We start from the raw sequence: 15,655 nt of genomic DNA, 5'->3' as shown, positions 1-15,655 counted from the left end.
GCCCGATATGCCATTAGCCTTCTTGGCAACAAGGGCACACTGTCAACTCATATCCAGCTTCTCGTCCACTGTAATCCCTTTCTGCAGAACTGCTGCCTGGCTATTCGGTCCCTAGTCTGTAGCAGTGAATGGGATTCTTCCATCCTAAGTGCAGGACTCTGCACATGTCCTTGTTGAACCTCATCAGATTTCTTTTGGCCCAAGCCTCTAATTTGTCTAGGTCCCTCTGTATCCTATCCCTACCCTCCAGTGTATCTACCACTCCTCCCAGTTTAGTGTCATCTGCAAACTTGCTGAGGGTGCAGTCCACACCATCCTCCAGATCATTAATGAAGATATTGAACAAAACCAGCCCCAGACCAGGGCCGGCTCCAGGCACCAGCTAAAGAAGCAGGTGCGTGGGGCGGCCAATACCAAGGGGCGGCACTTCAGCCACTATTGGGGCGATATGTCCAGGTCTTCGGCGGCAATTCAGTGGCGGGTCCCTCAGTCCCTCTTGGAGCGAAGGACCTGCCGCCGAATTGCTGCTGAAGAGTGGAGCGACACGATCGCGCTGCCACTGCTTGGGGTGGCAGAAAACCTGGAGCCGGCCCTGCCCAGGACCGACCTTGGAGCACTCTGCTTGATACTGGCTGCCAACTAGACATGGAGCCATTGATCACTACCCAATGATCTAGCCAGCTTTCTATCCACCTTATAGTGTTTTTGCTCTACTGGTTGCCTGATTGACCAGAGCAGTAGACTTCAATCTCCAGGACTGTTATCCATGCATATACAAAAAAGCAGTACTAACCATGCACATACAAAAAAGAAGGAAGTAAAATCTGATCCATAGCACTGTGACTGATCACGACAACAGTGAGCTTGACAATGAAATTACGCTATTTCCAAGCAGAAGGATCACTCTTCTGGACTGAACAAACGTAGGGGAGTGATATAATGGGAATGATATAATGGTACTCTGAACTAGGAGACAGGAGATCTGGGTTTTACACTCTGCCACTGGCCTGCTGTGTAACTTTGGGCAAGTCACTTCACTGCTCTGTGCCTTTGTTTTCCCTTTTGTCCTTCATTTGTTTTCTCTATTTAGACTGTAAACTCTTGAGCACAGGGACTGTCACTGTGTGTTTGTACAGTCATAGCGCTCATCACAATGGGATCCTAATCACAGTCTGGGCCTCTAGGCATAACTGTCGTACAAATAAAACTATGAAGGTATCTGTCAGTAATGATATCATTACACTTCCCTGTCCCTTGAGGTTTCCCCTCTTCACTATTTCCTGCTTTAAATCCCTGCTCCTTCAATAAGGACACAGTCTCCCTCAACCCTTTTCCAATTCCCTTCCTGTCTCTGAGCCCTCTTTACAGAAATATTATGTGTAAGAACTGAATTTACCTCTGGTTTCTCTAGTTCCCCCTTGTCCCTCTGTGGCAACTGATTTCAGCTGACAGGCCTAGCACTCACATCATCTTGTGAGGATGTGGGCGGTCTGATTTCCTTGGCACTGGGGCTGACTGCCCAAATCAGTGTTATAGAGTCACAGGAGAAACAGAAGGAACCAAAAAAGAGGTTAGTTTGCACACAGCTTACATTTTTCAGTGGGCCATATTCATCGCTGGTATAACTCCGTGGAGTTATTCCCCTGGAGTTACACCAGGGATGAATTTCTCCTTAGGAGTACAGTGATCAGTAAATACTCAGGGGTCAGGATTGTCAGGAGAAGAGACAAATCACATTTTATTGATGGCATGAGCACTCAGCCTTGACAGTCTATTCAGGCCTTTTGAAACAATGCAGCCACATGAGGCAGGCTAAAGATTCAGCATATGTATTAGCATAGTTGCTCCCATACTAACATTATGTCATTTTATTTGTATCTGTAAATAACTGCGGCTACATAAATAAAAACATAGTGTTCGTTAGTAGGCATCGAAATCAGGACTTTTAGCAAAAAAATTGTGAGGTCTGTTTGCTGCGAGAAAATAGTGGACTTTATTCTTGCTAGCCCCAACCAGCAGGGGTGACATGATCATATTCACTATACCAAATGAGTTATATCTTCCACCTTGTTAGACAAGCTAGTCAAAGGCTTTGAGAGCCAGAGAAGTTCAAGTCCTGTCCAGAGTACTAGTCTGTAACAAAGTGTAGCTACTGATTGAGAGCCCTGGTGTCTGTAATGTGGAGATTGAACTCCTGGCCTCAGCACTGAAAGCATAAACTCCCATGACAGCTTGAGCACATGTCGAGGGAGAATATGGCCCTAACTTATCATACAGTCATCCATTCTGGTAACTTGATAATCTTACCTTACAACAGGAAAGCCTGGCCCCACTTTCCTTAGAAATGGTTCCGTTGCCTCATATCTTATACTTTAAGGAACCAGATTATTACCTCATAAAACAGAGCACCTGTCATCGTAAACCTTTATTATACTAGAGATGAGATTAACTCTGGTCCATTAGGAGTCTAGCAAATATTACCATATGTTACTGACAATGAAAATCCAGTTGTTTGCTTGTCTAAAGGCCTAGCGATTCCTTCTCTTGTGCAAACCATAAGAGCCAAATAAAATAACATGAAGTTCCAATTAAACCTGTTGTTAAAAGTAATCCAAAAGCTTTAACCCATCTGTCTTCCATGACACACCCATCTTGGCACATGGGTTATTATTATTTTACGGACCAGAGTTATTCATTTACTTCCCTTCCCTTTTGAAGTTCACCATTCATGCCCAAGTTACATTTTTAGGACATATATAAAATAGATTAAAAGAACTATATAGTATGTGCATAGCTAATACTAGTACAATTTACCTACATGAGTGTTTCATGAATGTAACAACAATGCTCATGCTGATTGTAAGACTAGAACAGGGGTCGGCAACCTTTCAGAAGTGGTGTGCTGAGTCTTAATTTATTCACTCTAATTTAAGGTTTTGTGGGCCAGTAATACATTTTAATGTTTTTAGAAGGTCTCTTTCTATAAGTCTATAACATATAACTGAACTATTGTTGTATGTAAAGTAAATAATGTTTTTAAAATGTTTAAAAAGCTTCATTTAAAATTAAATTAAAATGAAGAGCCCTCTGGATCGGTGGTGAGGACCCGGGCAGTGTGAGTGCCACTGAAAATCAGCTTGTGTGCCACCTTTGGGACACGTGCCACAGGTTGCCTACCCCTGGACTAAAATATTGATTTTTTTGTTGTTGTTGTTGGTGCTTCTTGGTGCCAGAAGTGGTTAGAATGGGATGAGGAGGAGGCAACCAGCCGGGACAGGTGTAGAATCTTACAGGATCAGCAGCAGACTCTACTATGCCTCCTCAAGGTAACTAAGTACATGAGAGTTTAGCAGCGCAGGACCAGTCCCTTTGTTTTCTCTTGTTTAGACCCAGCAAACCCAGTCCTCAGGGTGTCCCTTACCTCCCCAAACAGTGCTAGCACTTGCATTTACCCTTTCTGTGAGCCAGAATCTCAATGCTTTCACATAATCTAATTTTGGAGAATTGCTCTTAATATTATTTCACTTCAGTTCCTTGTAGCAGCTGTGATTACTACACTCATTCTGCTCCTGGGAAGGTGGGTAGCCTTCCAGAGTGCAGCCCTGCTTCACAATCAGCTAGCAGAGTGCAGTAGTACACGGCATGCCAGTGGTCCCCAACCCTTTTAGTCTGGCAGGCGCCAGACGAAGGACCGTGACGGTGGTCAAGCATCTGCCAAAATGCCACTGAAATTCGGCGGCATTTCAGCGGTGATGCCTCTGGATGACGCCACTTCTCGGCGGCAAGCGGCGTCATCCAGAGGCATCGCTGCCGAAATGCTGCTGAATTTCGGTGGATGCTCGACCGCCAGCCAGGACACAGGCACATTTAGATGCCCCCACGGGTGCCATGGTGCCCGCAGGCACCGCGTTGCGGACCCCTGCGGTATGCTATTCATCCTGGAGCCTGAAAACAAGACTCTCAGATGAGGAGATAGATGTCCAAGGTTTCTTTTTATGAGCTCTCGTCTTGCACACAATAGTACAGCTTGGGCAGAGGTTCTGTTGTGTTCACACTGCTGTTGGTCTTGCTCATGGTTGTCCTTAAGATGAGCACAAAAGACAGAGGCTTCTGTGTGGAAGGTGCTGATGGACTGAACAGGTTGGAGAACTGCTGTACAAAGCCATAAGTAATACTTCCATCCTGAAGAACTTGAAGAGCTTTACAAACAGTAGTAGTTAAATCAACCCTGCAATGTAGGTAGGTGGTTTCTTGAGAAAGCTACCTAAAGGTACTGAATAGATATGATGTCTTCTGAGACGTGAAGTCTTTGTAAGAATTCTATAGAGGCATAGTCATTTTGTTGACACTCAATTGCTTTTTATGAGCTGAATCATTTAATTAACTCCTTAAATCCCATAGCGAGACTCATCAGTATTCCGAAGCTATGCCAGGGGACAGTGCCTTCCCCACTCGTTTCCAGAGCCTCTGCCAGACAGGCAGCAATGAGAAGGGATTTAAACCCTGCATTTCCTGCCTCCCTCTGGCATGGGGCAGCCAAACTACTGCCTCCTCCTCTGATCTGGCAGCTGCAGAGTCTACTCCCTCCCAGCTGGCTGTCTTCTCCTCATCCCATTTTGATCACCGCTAGCATCAAGGAATATTTAAAAATAAACGATACAAAGTGTTTGACGCGTCAGTTGTTGTGTCATTGGGGGTAACATACAGGTTGTAGGGGGATGTTAGCGTTTTGGTATTGGACGGCATATACATATACACAGTCTGTGATGTCCCCAATGTGGGGTATACGGTGGGTGAGTTCAAGGTACAGCCAGCAAGCAGTGAGGGTACATCACTCATACAAACAGGTTATGGATAGTCGTGGGCACGAATAAGTGAGCGGACTGGGTAATGATGATAGGATGACTCTCACAGGCAGAGTTCAGTTTGGTTGTTTCAGGGCTCAGGGGATAAAGTCCAACAGGGGAAGTTTACAGGTCTCTTCCCCCTTGTGGGTGCACGAAGTCACGCCGGCTCATTCTTGGTATTGACGGTGGCCAGTGACGTGCTCTGTGTAAATGTCTCTGGACCACCGAATAGCGTCCGAGACCATTAGGCATCTCATGAGCCGCGCGTAGCGACGGCCCACCCCACAGGACCACAGCACGCGTTCATTAAGGGGGTCCCAGGCTCCCAAGGCCCCAACGATCAGAGCGTCGGTGTAGACCTCGTAGCCCTTTGCTCGCAGGGTGTCAGCCAGGGGAGCGTACTTTTCGAGTTTGCAGGCTCGGGCTTGGCGGAAGGCCGTGGATCGTCACGTCAACGAGGATGATCTTTTTCCGGTCCTCATCCGTGATGACGATGTCCGGGCGCAGCAGGCTGTCGGTGCCGGGGATGGCGCGATTGACGGGCTCGATTGACAGCAATCTCTCCCAGGTGCGGGGCGATGGCCTTCACCAGGCAGTCCTGGACGGCGTTGTGGCACAGCTGCCAGGCTCTGCCGTGGGACCTGCAGCTGCACAGGACGTGGGGCAAGGTCTCCATGGCGTATCCACACCTCCGGCAGCGTTTGTCCGGGTTCCCGTGGTGGATGGCTCCGTTGAGGGGGACACAGTTCAGCCGGGCGCGGTGTATGAACCGCCAGTCGGCGAAACGGATGAAGCTGCCTGAGGGGAGGAAGTGGTTGCTGGAGTCCCACTTGCTGGTGAGCTCGAAAGCCTTGCCCTGGTCCGGCTTTTTCTTCAGGGTGTCCACGTAGAGCGCGCGGATGGCGGCCTTCAGCGACCTCTCCAGCATGCCTCTGGCTCCGGGGTTGACGACGGTGTTGCCCTCCGTCCCGATATGTGGCACCAGGACTCCTAGCTCCTGTCGTTCCTCGCTCCACACCCATCGGCAGCCCAATCGCTTTCCCAGTCGGCGCGTGGCGTTGCGGGCGCGGGTCCACAGCGAGGCGATGTCGCTCCTGTCCCAGGCGAACTCACCGTCCAGGGAGCCGCTCAGGAAGGTGGCCACATCTTGGTCAGAGGGAGCTCTGCCGATTCGCTTCGCGGTGGCAGCGCGCAGGGCGGTCATCGCGATGTTCTTTACCACGGCGTCCGGGCACGTCAGGAGGCGAAAGGCGTGCGTGATGACCGCGATGTCGCAGAGGTCTCCCATGCGGGGGACGTTGGCGCCCCCGTGTCGGTGGGCGATGTATACGAGCTCGTTGGTGGCTCTCTGGGGTAGGGACAGCCACTTCTTCACCAGCTGCCGGATGGTGTTGTCCGCCTTGTTGAGGGGCACCTTCGCCACGGTGGATCCTCTCAGGACGAAGGCAATGCGGGGGATCAGGAAGGTGTTGAGGGCATTGATTTTCTGCCATGGCGCCAGTAGGGATGCGTCAATCTTGGCAGCATCCTGCAGGATCTCCCGGATGGTGTCCTCGGGGGTCTGCCGGACGCGGAAGCCCGTCGGCGTGCCGAGGTGTTGGTACGCCTGCCCCTCCGCCAGGGGAACGACGAACTCGCCCTGGATTAGGAATTCCGTAGTCAGCACCGAGTCCCTCTTGCTCCCATCGACGTGGAGGGACGCGCACTTCTTGGCGTTGAAGTGGAGTCCCGTCCAGTCCGCGGCTCTCCCGATGGTGTTGAGCATGCCCTGGAGTCTCTCGGGGTCGTCCGCGATCAGGACCAGGTCGTCCGCGTAGGCCAAGACGCTCACCCTCTCGCCATGTAGGTCGAAGCCATCGGCGCCGTCGGAGATCGTCCGCAGGAGCGGCTCCATGGCGAGGTTGAAGACGATGGGGCTGAGGGGGCACACCCATCTACCCCACTGGAGAATTCTCCGAGGTATGTGGAAAAGGGGGAGGGAAACAAAAAACTTACAGAGGATGTGAAGGCCAGAATAGCACAGGGGAGATGATGGTCTATGGGATCATAAAAAGCAAACAATTTAAAGAATGGGCTCAAGAATAATACTAAAAATGTGATAATGCCATTATATAAACCAGTGGTTCAGCTTCTCTGGGGATACTGTGTGTTCTGTGATGGCCACCCTATCTGAAAAAGGGTCTAGTAGAAATTGAGGAGGTTCTGAGATTGGCAGTGAGAGTGATCAGAAGCATGCAAATACTTCCATAGGAAGAGAGATTGAAAGGATGCTGACTGTTTACCTCACAGAGGAGGGGAAACAGAGGGGACAGAATAATTTAATAAGGTTCAAAGTGGGATGTGGATAACAAGATTGTCCAGAGTTGTTATAGTAAATTTAAAAAAAATGAGGACTTGGAGCCCTTCCAGTCTTCAGGGTTTAAGTCTGTGCTGTAAGCAATGTTAGAGTCTGAGCTAGGAAACACTCATTCTTGGACATGCTGCTTATTTCTATGGGTTAATCCCATTGACTGGGATTAGTTTTCAGAGGCACAAAAGATGGTTGGGTGTTTCAAAGTCTATAGGAGCTGGGCACCGTTGTGTCTTTGAAAGTCTCCTCCCTTTAATAGCAGCGTCTGCAGGGTGTGCCTTAGCACATCCATGCTTGTGCACAGAAATAGTATGGCTTGTCAAGGTGTGATCCTTGGTAAATCTGGCTCTGTCTCATTCTAGATGTGTGAAGAATAGGAAATCAAGTTGGATTTAAGCTTTCAAAGTGTTTTTTACCAGCTCCATTGCTATGAGAGTTAATTTCTCTCCCCTATCACTTCTGAAGGCTAGTATGTTACTGTGGTCCTCCAAAAGATAGGCTTTCGCTGTGCCATAGCACTTCTAGAGGTTGATTATTTATTTATTTAGTTATTTATTATTATATAAAAATCAACAATTTCTCATTGAGTTTGAAATTGTTCCACATAATAGTGTTACATAAGAACGGCCATACTGGGTCAGACCAAAGGTCCATCTAGCCCAATAACCTGTCTTCCAACAGTGATCAATGCCAGGTCCTTCAGAGGGCCCAATAACCTGTCTTCCAACAGTGATCAATGCCAGGTCCTTCAGAGGGAATGAATAGAATACATAATCATCAAGCGATCAGTCCCCTGTCACCCATTCCCAGCTTCTGGCAAACAGAGGCTAGAAACACCATCCCTGCCCATCCGGGCTAATAGCCATTGATGGACCTATCCTCCATGAATTTATCTACTTCTTTTTTGAACCCTGTTATAGTCTTGGCCTTTGCCAGAGGATGTGGTAAAGAGTTCCACAGGTTGACTGTGCGTTGTGTGAAGAAACACTTTTGTTTGTTTTTAAACCTGCTGCCTATTAATTTTATTTGGTGACTCCTAGTTCTTGTGTTATGAGGAGGAGTAAATAACACGTCCTTATTTACTTTCTCCGCACCAGTCATGATTTTATAGACCTCTATCATATCTCCCTTAGTTGTCTCTTTTCCAAGTGGAAAAGTCCCAGTCTTATTAATCTCTCCTCATATGGAAACCATTCCATACCCATAATTTTTGTTGTCCTTTTCTGAACCTTTTCCAATTCCAATATTTCTTTTTTGGGATGGGGTGACCATATCTGTACACAGTATTCAGGAAGTGGGCATACCATGGATTTTATATATTTTCTGTCTTATCTATCCCTTTCTTAATGATTTCCAACATTGTTAGCCTTTTTTAATGCCGCTGCACATTGAGCGGATGTTTTTAGAGAACTATCCACAATGACTCCAAGATCTTTCTTGAGTGGTAACAGCTAATCCCATCATTTTATATATCTAGTTGGGATTATGCGTTTACTTTGTTCTTGGTGTCTTTTAATGGGACTTTGCCTGGAAGAAATGCCACACTTTTAATTTGCATGAGCTGGAAGAACTGTTGTAACTGTTTTTCAGAGGACAGTGACTGATACAATTTTCACTTCTGCAATTCTGAATGGTTAGTTACTAAATGTACTAAAATGTGTAAGATTTCTGTCTTTGATATGTGAGAAGTAAAATGTTGGCACAGTGTTACGCTCAGTATTTAAACAACTGTAGACACTGATTTCCATTTGCATCACATTGCGAACTTTATAGTATGTATTAGCATAAATTTAATACAATTTTAAGTATAAAGGAGATTCATATAATTTACAAGTAGCACATGTAAAAACTAGCATATCTTAACTTAAACCCCATGATAGATAGTTAATAGTTTTATGCGGCTGCCCATCACCATAGTATCTGAGCACCTTCCATGTAAAATCAATAGTGTCATCCCTAGCAATTTGTGGTTTTGCTTTTCTGAATGATTTGCCAGGCAAGGACATTTTATACTAATGAGGAACAAAATAAGAAATGACAGTACTCTTCATTTGTGAAGTGCTTTGTAAACTATACTTTTTTAATGTATCTCCCGCCATCTGTGGGAGGTGGGTGGTATTATCCCCATTTTCCCAATAGGAAAATGGTCAGAGGATCCTGCACCAGTCCAGTCAATGGGAGTTTTGTTATTGACTTTAATGGGTGTAGGATCCAGTAATGGGGGAAAATTTTCAAAGGCACCTAAAGCCATGGCTACATTACAGCGCTAAGGCAGCACAGTTGCAGCTATTCCACTGTAGTATAGACACTACCTATAATGACAGAAGGGTCTTTTTTCTGTCTCAGTAGTAAATCAGCCCCCTCAAGAGGTGGTAGTGATGTCCACAGAAGAATTCTTCCATCAACCTAGCAGTGTCTATACTGGGCTTTATGTCACCTTAACTACATCTTTCAGAGGTGTGAATTTTTCATATCTCTGAGCAATGTAGCTATGTCAACCTAAGTTTTAGGTGACTTAGGCTCCTAAATCCCGTTTGCAACAGTGATAAAGTTCCTTGAAAGTCAAAGGGATGCTGTTAAAATTCTTCCATTGCTGTAGCAAGTGTCTAGATGTAATGTGTAGTATAGTACAGCATTTCTCAAATGCTACCACTGTAGCCACATGCGGCCACCAGGGGCTTTTCTTGTGCCCACAGCCTCCTTGGCTATGACTGGGGGGTGGAGGGAGACCAAAGTAGCAGTCCCTCCCTTTCTCTGGTGCTCTTGGATGCACAGCCTTGGTGTTGGTTGCTGGGGCTGCCAGCAGGGCTTGTCCTCCAGCTGTGGGGCTTCGGGCTCTGGTTACGGGGCTTCGGGCTCCAGCCTCCCACTGCCTTCTCCAGCCCCCTTCATCCTCATCACCCCTGGCCCTCACTGCATCCCCCGACCCTCCATCCAGGGCTTAATTTATTCCTAGGCTTGCCAGAGCAGAGTAAGTCTGCTGTAAAAAATGATATTAACAGACTTACTAGCTAGCAATAAATAAATTACAATGATTTGGACATGTATATGTGCATATTTATTTGGTTTTCCCAAAGCTAATTAAGTGTTTTAGGAAAAAGTGTGAGAGTGGCTACTAGCAAGGGTTGGTGGCTGCACTCCGAGGCCACCAAAAATTTTGTCCTGAGAACCCCTGGTACATGTGTGGTGTAGACGTAGCCTTAGGCTCTTAACAGCCAGGTTTATGAAGGTCTTTAGGTGCCTAAATATGCAGGCAGTTTTGTAAATTCCACTGGGCATCTATCTCTATCGTTAGGCACCTAAACACCTTTGTAAATGTGGCCCCAAGTGCCTAATCACTTTTGAAAATGGGAGTTTGGTTCCTAAGTCACTTAGATGCTTTTGAAAACTTTACCCTAGGTGGTTTGTCCAAGATCACGGGGAATCAATCTTAGAGCCAGGACTAAAAGTCATTCGCTCCTGAGTCCTGGCTCCCAGTCTTGTCACTTTGTAACTCCTATATATAAAAGGCATTTATCCTTACTGTGGTATTTGTGGTATGCCTTGTACTTTGAATGGGAAATCCCACATATATCATGATGAATATGATTGCTGCAGGTAGATACACCAGTTGCATATTTGTATGTGCACGGGGTCCGAGTTACAGTTGTGGGGAGACTCTTTACTTTGACACTGGCTTCGACATGCTTAACTGTGTTTGGTAACTGAAACGGGAATCCAGGAGACACAAGAAAGAAGCGACAAAGAGTCCTGTGGCACCTTGTAGACTAACAGGCGTATTGGAGCATAAGCTTTTGTGGGTGAATACCCACTTCATCAGATGCATGTATGCATCTGATGAAAGCTTATGCTCCAATATGTCTATTAGTCTGTAAGGTGCCACAGGACTCTTTGTCGCTTTTTACAGATCCAGACTAACATGGCTACCCCTCTGATAGAAGAAAGAAGGTTTCTGATGCAGGGAGGGAAGAAGCTTTTTCTGTAAGTATGAGGGGTGTCTGGTGGACTGTTTGTCTCTTTTGGGTGCGGTGAGAAGGCACACGCATGTGAATAGCCTACACTGTGCTAAATCACACACACACACACACACACTGTGTATAGTCAAAAGTTGCCCGCTTCCTGGAGTTTGCCTTTATTATTAACTTAAACAAGAAAACAAACAGCATAAGTGCTATCCTCAAGCATGGCTTGAGTCCTTTGAGATTTCCCTGCAGTATGTCTCTGTCTCCAATACCCGTTGCTGCAGAAAAGGGGCTTCAACGCCTCTTATCCTTCAAGATAGGAGCTAACCGGACATAATTTAAAGCTACCTTTGTAAACACCATGAGATGCACCAAGAGGATGTAACTCAGGCTTCATCAAAACTGAGGAAATTCTCCCTCTAAATTCAAACCAACTACACCAGTTTTAAAACATGCTGGGGCAGCAGTGTAGACAAGATTCGAGCAACCAGCGCCTGTGCGCTGCTGTGCAGGGAAAGAATATGCATAGAGCATGGCTTTGTGCAGATGGGATACGGCCACTGCACAGCCCTCAACTTCCTACGTGTGGTGAAACCACACTAGTTCTTCTGCCTGGGGAGCTCCACAGCTACAGAGGAGAAGGCTAGATGTGCTCTAGCGTGAGAGGAGATGGTCTTGTGATTAAGATGTTCAGTTGGAACTCAGAAGGTCTGGCTTCTGTTCTTCTCTTCTCCAGTGTGAAGACTCATAGGCAACCCCCTCCTCCCCCCAACAGTGGGCCTAATAATACTTCCCTACCTCACAGGTGTTGAGGATAAACCTGCAATGGCTTTGGAGACATTTAGCTACTACAGTGATAAACCCCATTGAAAAGCCTATTAAAAATATGGACAAAGTTCCTCTTCACCTTGAACAAAGGTGGCAAAATAACTGCAAGCATCAGAGACCAAATCTTGCCCTCCAAATTCAAGATAAAGCACACCATTCTAGCCACCACTTAGCCAGAAGCTTCTGTCTGCCTGTTTGTCTTGGTTTGTCCTGCTTTGTAACCACCCTTTCCCAGCTGAGGTCAACCTCTGGGTCTCTTGATCCATATTTTGCTCTAGCGGTGCAGTTCACACTCACTCTTCAGACAGGTGGCTATATGTCCATCCAAAAGCCACATCTAGCTGTCAAGGATTCTGCATCCAGACAAAGAAAGCATCCATACCAACCCACTACCTTTGAAAATAACCACCGCCTTTAACACATACAAAATGTAACAGCCTAACCCTGTAAATATCCTTCTAATGGTTGGACTGGGTCCAGCTGCAGTAACTAACCCATTCAGATCCTATGACAGATTATTGCTGGTATAATTTATCAGCTTCATGTTATGACCACCTTTTTCCTAACACTCTAATTCCAAGAAATTTATTATACCATAGCCAACTGCACTGGCAGCTCTACTCAATCCAGAAAGTCAGGCTCCTTGTGTCTTCATGCACCAGTGGCATTTACAGCTCAGTAATCAATTAAGTTGTCTGTAGAAGTTGCTAAGGCTGAATCCCGCTTCAGACCAGTGTATGTCTGCCTCTTACCAGCCTGCAGTCACATGCACAGTCACAGAACATTTTGATTCTCTTAGTATTGTTGTTTTGTGGCTGGTAGAGCCAGTAAGTTATTGTTTGACTAGCTCCGGTGGGAGTGTAAGGATGGTTTGCGGGACAAAAAGGAGTCGTCCTTGAATACCAGAGCCTTTGTTTTTAGTGCACATGTTGGGTCTGATTCACTACTGCCCTGTACCTTGTAGCCCTTTACCCCAGTGCAAAACGGGCCTAAAAGTTACCATTCTGATTTGGAAGTATTTTGCATTCACTTTGCATTGTTATAACTGGCTACACAAGGGACAGGGAAACAGTAAATCAGGTCATTAGGGTTCACTCGTATGTTCCTTCCAAGGCCAAAACTCCCACTGAAATTTGTAGGAGTTGGATGCTCAAGAAATCAGGGTGGATTGTTTTAAATCAAAGCAATTTAAATGGCTGATTTTTAATCATGATTTAAATCAGCAAGCAGGAAACCTTGATTTAACTCATTTTAATTGTTTTGCATTTGTACTTTTCAGATATTTTCCCCCCCAAAAGGTTGATTCTCATTGGTTGGTAACCATTAAAACGTGTTGATTGGCAACTAAATATAGTCTTTACACTAAATTTGGTACTGGTTTTGCTAACCTGGAGGATACATGATAACTATACATATTTATTTATACAATTATATAGCTTAACTTACATTTATTCAGATTCTTAATTTTTACATTCTTATGTTAAAAGATAGTGAATGACACATTCCTTAATTACTAGATGGTTAATTTTTTTTACTCGTGATTTGTGTCACATTGCATTTGGATAGAAATTGGAATTCAATTACAAATGCACAAAAGCAAGCATTTTCAAATTCATTTATTAGTTAAATAAAAGTATCTTAAGTGTGCTGATGAATACATAAGAAAAAAAAGTCAGTTTACCAAAATATGTTTTTGCATTGAAAACTAGCAGATTTATTAAACAAAGGAAGTATCATCTATAGAGAGTGAATTTAACTGTTTTTGTTTTTTTGGGGGCACCATGTCCTTCTAGATTTTAGAATGAGATTTACTACTTCTTTCACATCTCATTTTTATTTTATATATTGGAACAGGAAAACAAGCTTTCCTGCTTTTCTAACTCCCAACTGGTTTCTTAACTTTGAATGAACTGATCATTGAACTGAACTAGTTGAATAAATGAAATGAAGAAAATAGTCTCTCTCTGCACTTACAGAAGAGACTACTGATGTCAAAAGCTGGCTCAGCACTTCAGTAAACTCTGGTTCCAGGTGCCTAGCCAGTGACTTCTACCAGTTTAGTGGTTTGACTTTCTTTAAAACTTGGCAGCAAATACGTACTTCATATTTTCTGTATCTAATTTAAATGATTTTAATAAGTTTAAGCATTAATATAAGTTTCTGTTTCCAATTTAATTATAAATAGGGTTATTTAAAAAAAAACCATGTATTTAAAAAATCAATTTTTTTTATTTAAAAGAAAATAATCCAGTTTTATCCATTGCAAGAAATAAAGGATCAGGTCCTTAAATGTAATTTTTTCTCATATTTTGCTTTCTTCTTTAAGCAGTTCTCATTATGGAATGTGTTTTTTAATTAAATAAATACTACTGGGAATTGTGTGATTATGGGAGACAGTAATTTCTCAGATATAATTAGGAGGACAAGTGCTACTAATAATAGTAAGGCCCTGATTTTCCTGGATGTGATAGCTGACAGATTTCTTCACCAAATTGCCATTTTAGATTTGGTACTGGTGAGTGAAGAGGGCCTTGTAGAACTGGTTGTAGAGGACAAGCTGGGTTCAAGTGATCATGCACTAATTCAGTTTAAACTAAATAGAAGGATAAATAAAAATAGGTCTGCAACTAGGGTCCTTGATTTCAAAAGGGCTAATTTTTTAAAAAATTAAGGGAGAATTAGTTAGGGAAGGGGACTGGATTGAAGAGTTCAAGGATCTGAATGTGGAAGAGGCTTGGAATTAGTTTCCGAAACTTTGACTTAAAGTATCTGAAGCCTCCATCACAAGCAAGGGGAAAAAATTCATAGGGAAGGGTTGCAGAACAAGCTGGATGAGCAAGTATCTGAAACAGGTGATTAAGAGAAAGCATACAAGGAATGGAAGATGGGGTGGATCAGCAAGGAAAGCTATCTCTTGGAGGTCAGAAAGTGTAGAGATAAAGTGAGAACTGCCAAAAGCCAAGCACAGTTGGACATCTTAAAGGGAATTAAAACCAATAGTGAAAGGTTCTAGAACCATATAAATAAGAAGAAAACAAGGAAAGAAGAAGCACTGAGGATGCGGTGGAGATTAAAGATAATCTGGCATAGCACAACACCTAAATAAATACTTTGCCTCAGTTTTTAATGAGGCTAGTGAAGAGTTTAGGGGTAGTGGCAGGGTGACTAATGGCTATGAGAATATGGAGGTAGAAATTACCGCATCCAAGGTGGAAGTCAAACTCCGATATCTTAATGGGACTAAACTGGGGGCCCCGGATAATCTCCATCCAAGAATATTAAAGGAACTGGCACATGAAATTGCAAATCTAATTGCAAGGATGTTTAATGAGTCAGTAAACTCAGGAGTTGTACCCTATGACTAATATAGAGAATTGCTAATATAGTTCCTATTTTTAAGAAAAGGGGGAAAAATGTGTTCTGGGAAACTACAAGCCTTTTAGTTTGACATCCGTTGTGTGCAAGGTCTTGGAACAAATTTTGAAAGATAAAGTAGTTAAGGACATAGAGAGGTTAACGGGAACTGGGATAAAATACAACATGGGTTTACAAAAGATAGATTGTGCCAGACCAACCTGATCTCTGTCTTTGAGAAGATAACTGATTTTTTTTTTTGACAAAGGAAATGCAGTAGATGCGTTCTACTTGGATTTCAGTAAGGGATTTGG

At 44.4% G+C, this 15,655-nt stretch overlaps 1 protein-coding gene across 3 annotated transcripts in view; it reads left to right on the top strand.

Annotated features, from left to right (window-relative positions):
- Positions 1–15,655, top strand: part of BCAT1 (branched chain amino acid transaminase 1) — a 106,305-nt gene that overhangs the window by 2,191 nt on the left and 88,459 nt on the right. Inside the window, exons 1-2 of one of the 3 annotated variants that reach the window (XM_039544194.1) lie at positions 1,436–1,570; positions 3,234–3,326. The exons of 1 other annotated variant lie outside the window; for it this stretch is intronic. The gene's annotated coding sequence lies outside the window, so the exon portion shown is untranslated. Of the gene's footprint in view, positions 1–1,435; positions 1,571–3,233; positions 3,327–15,655 lie in introns of those variants that run through there. One more of the 3 variants, XM_039544202.1, reaches the window with a different exon arrangement.

Source organism: Mauremys reevesii, linkage group 1, assembly GCF_016161935.1.
Source record: "Mauremys reevesii isolate NIE-2019 linkage group 1, ASM1616193v1, whole genome shotgun sequence".
NCBI lineage: Eukaryota > Metazoa > Chordata > Testudines > Geoemydidae > Mauremys > Mauremys reevesii.
This window is presented reverse-complemented; position numbering and strand designations above follow the sequence as displayed.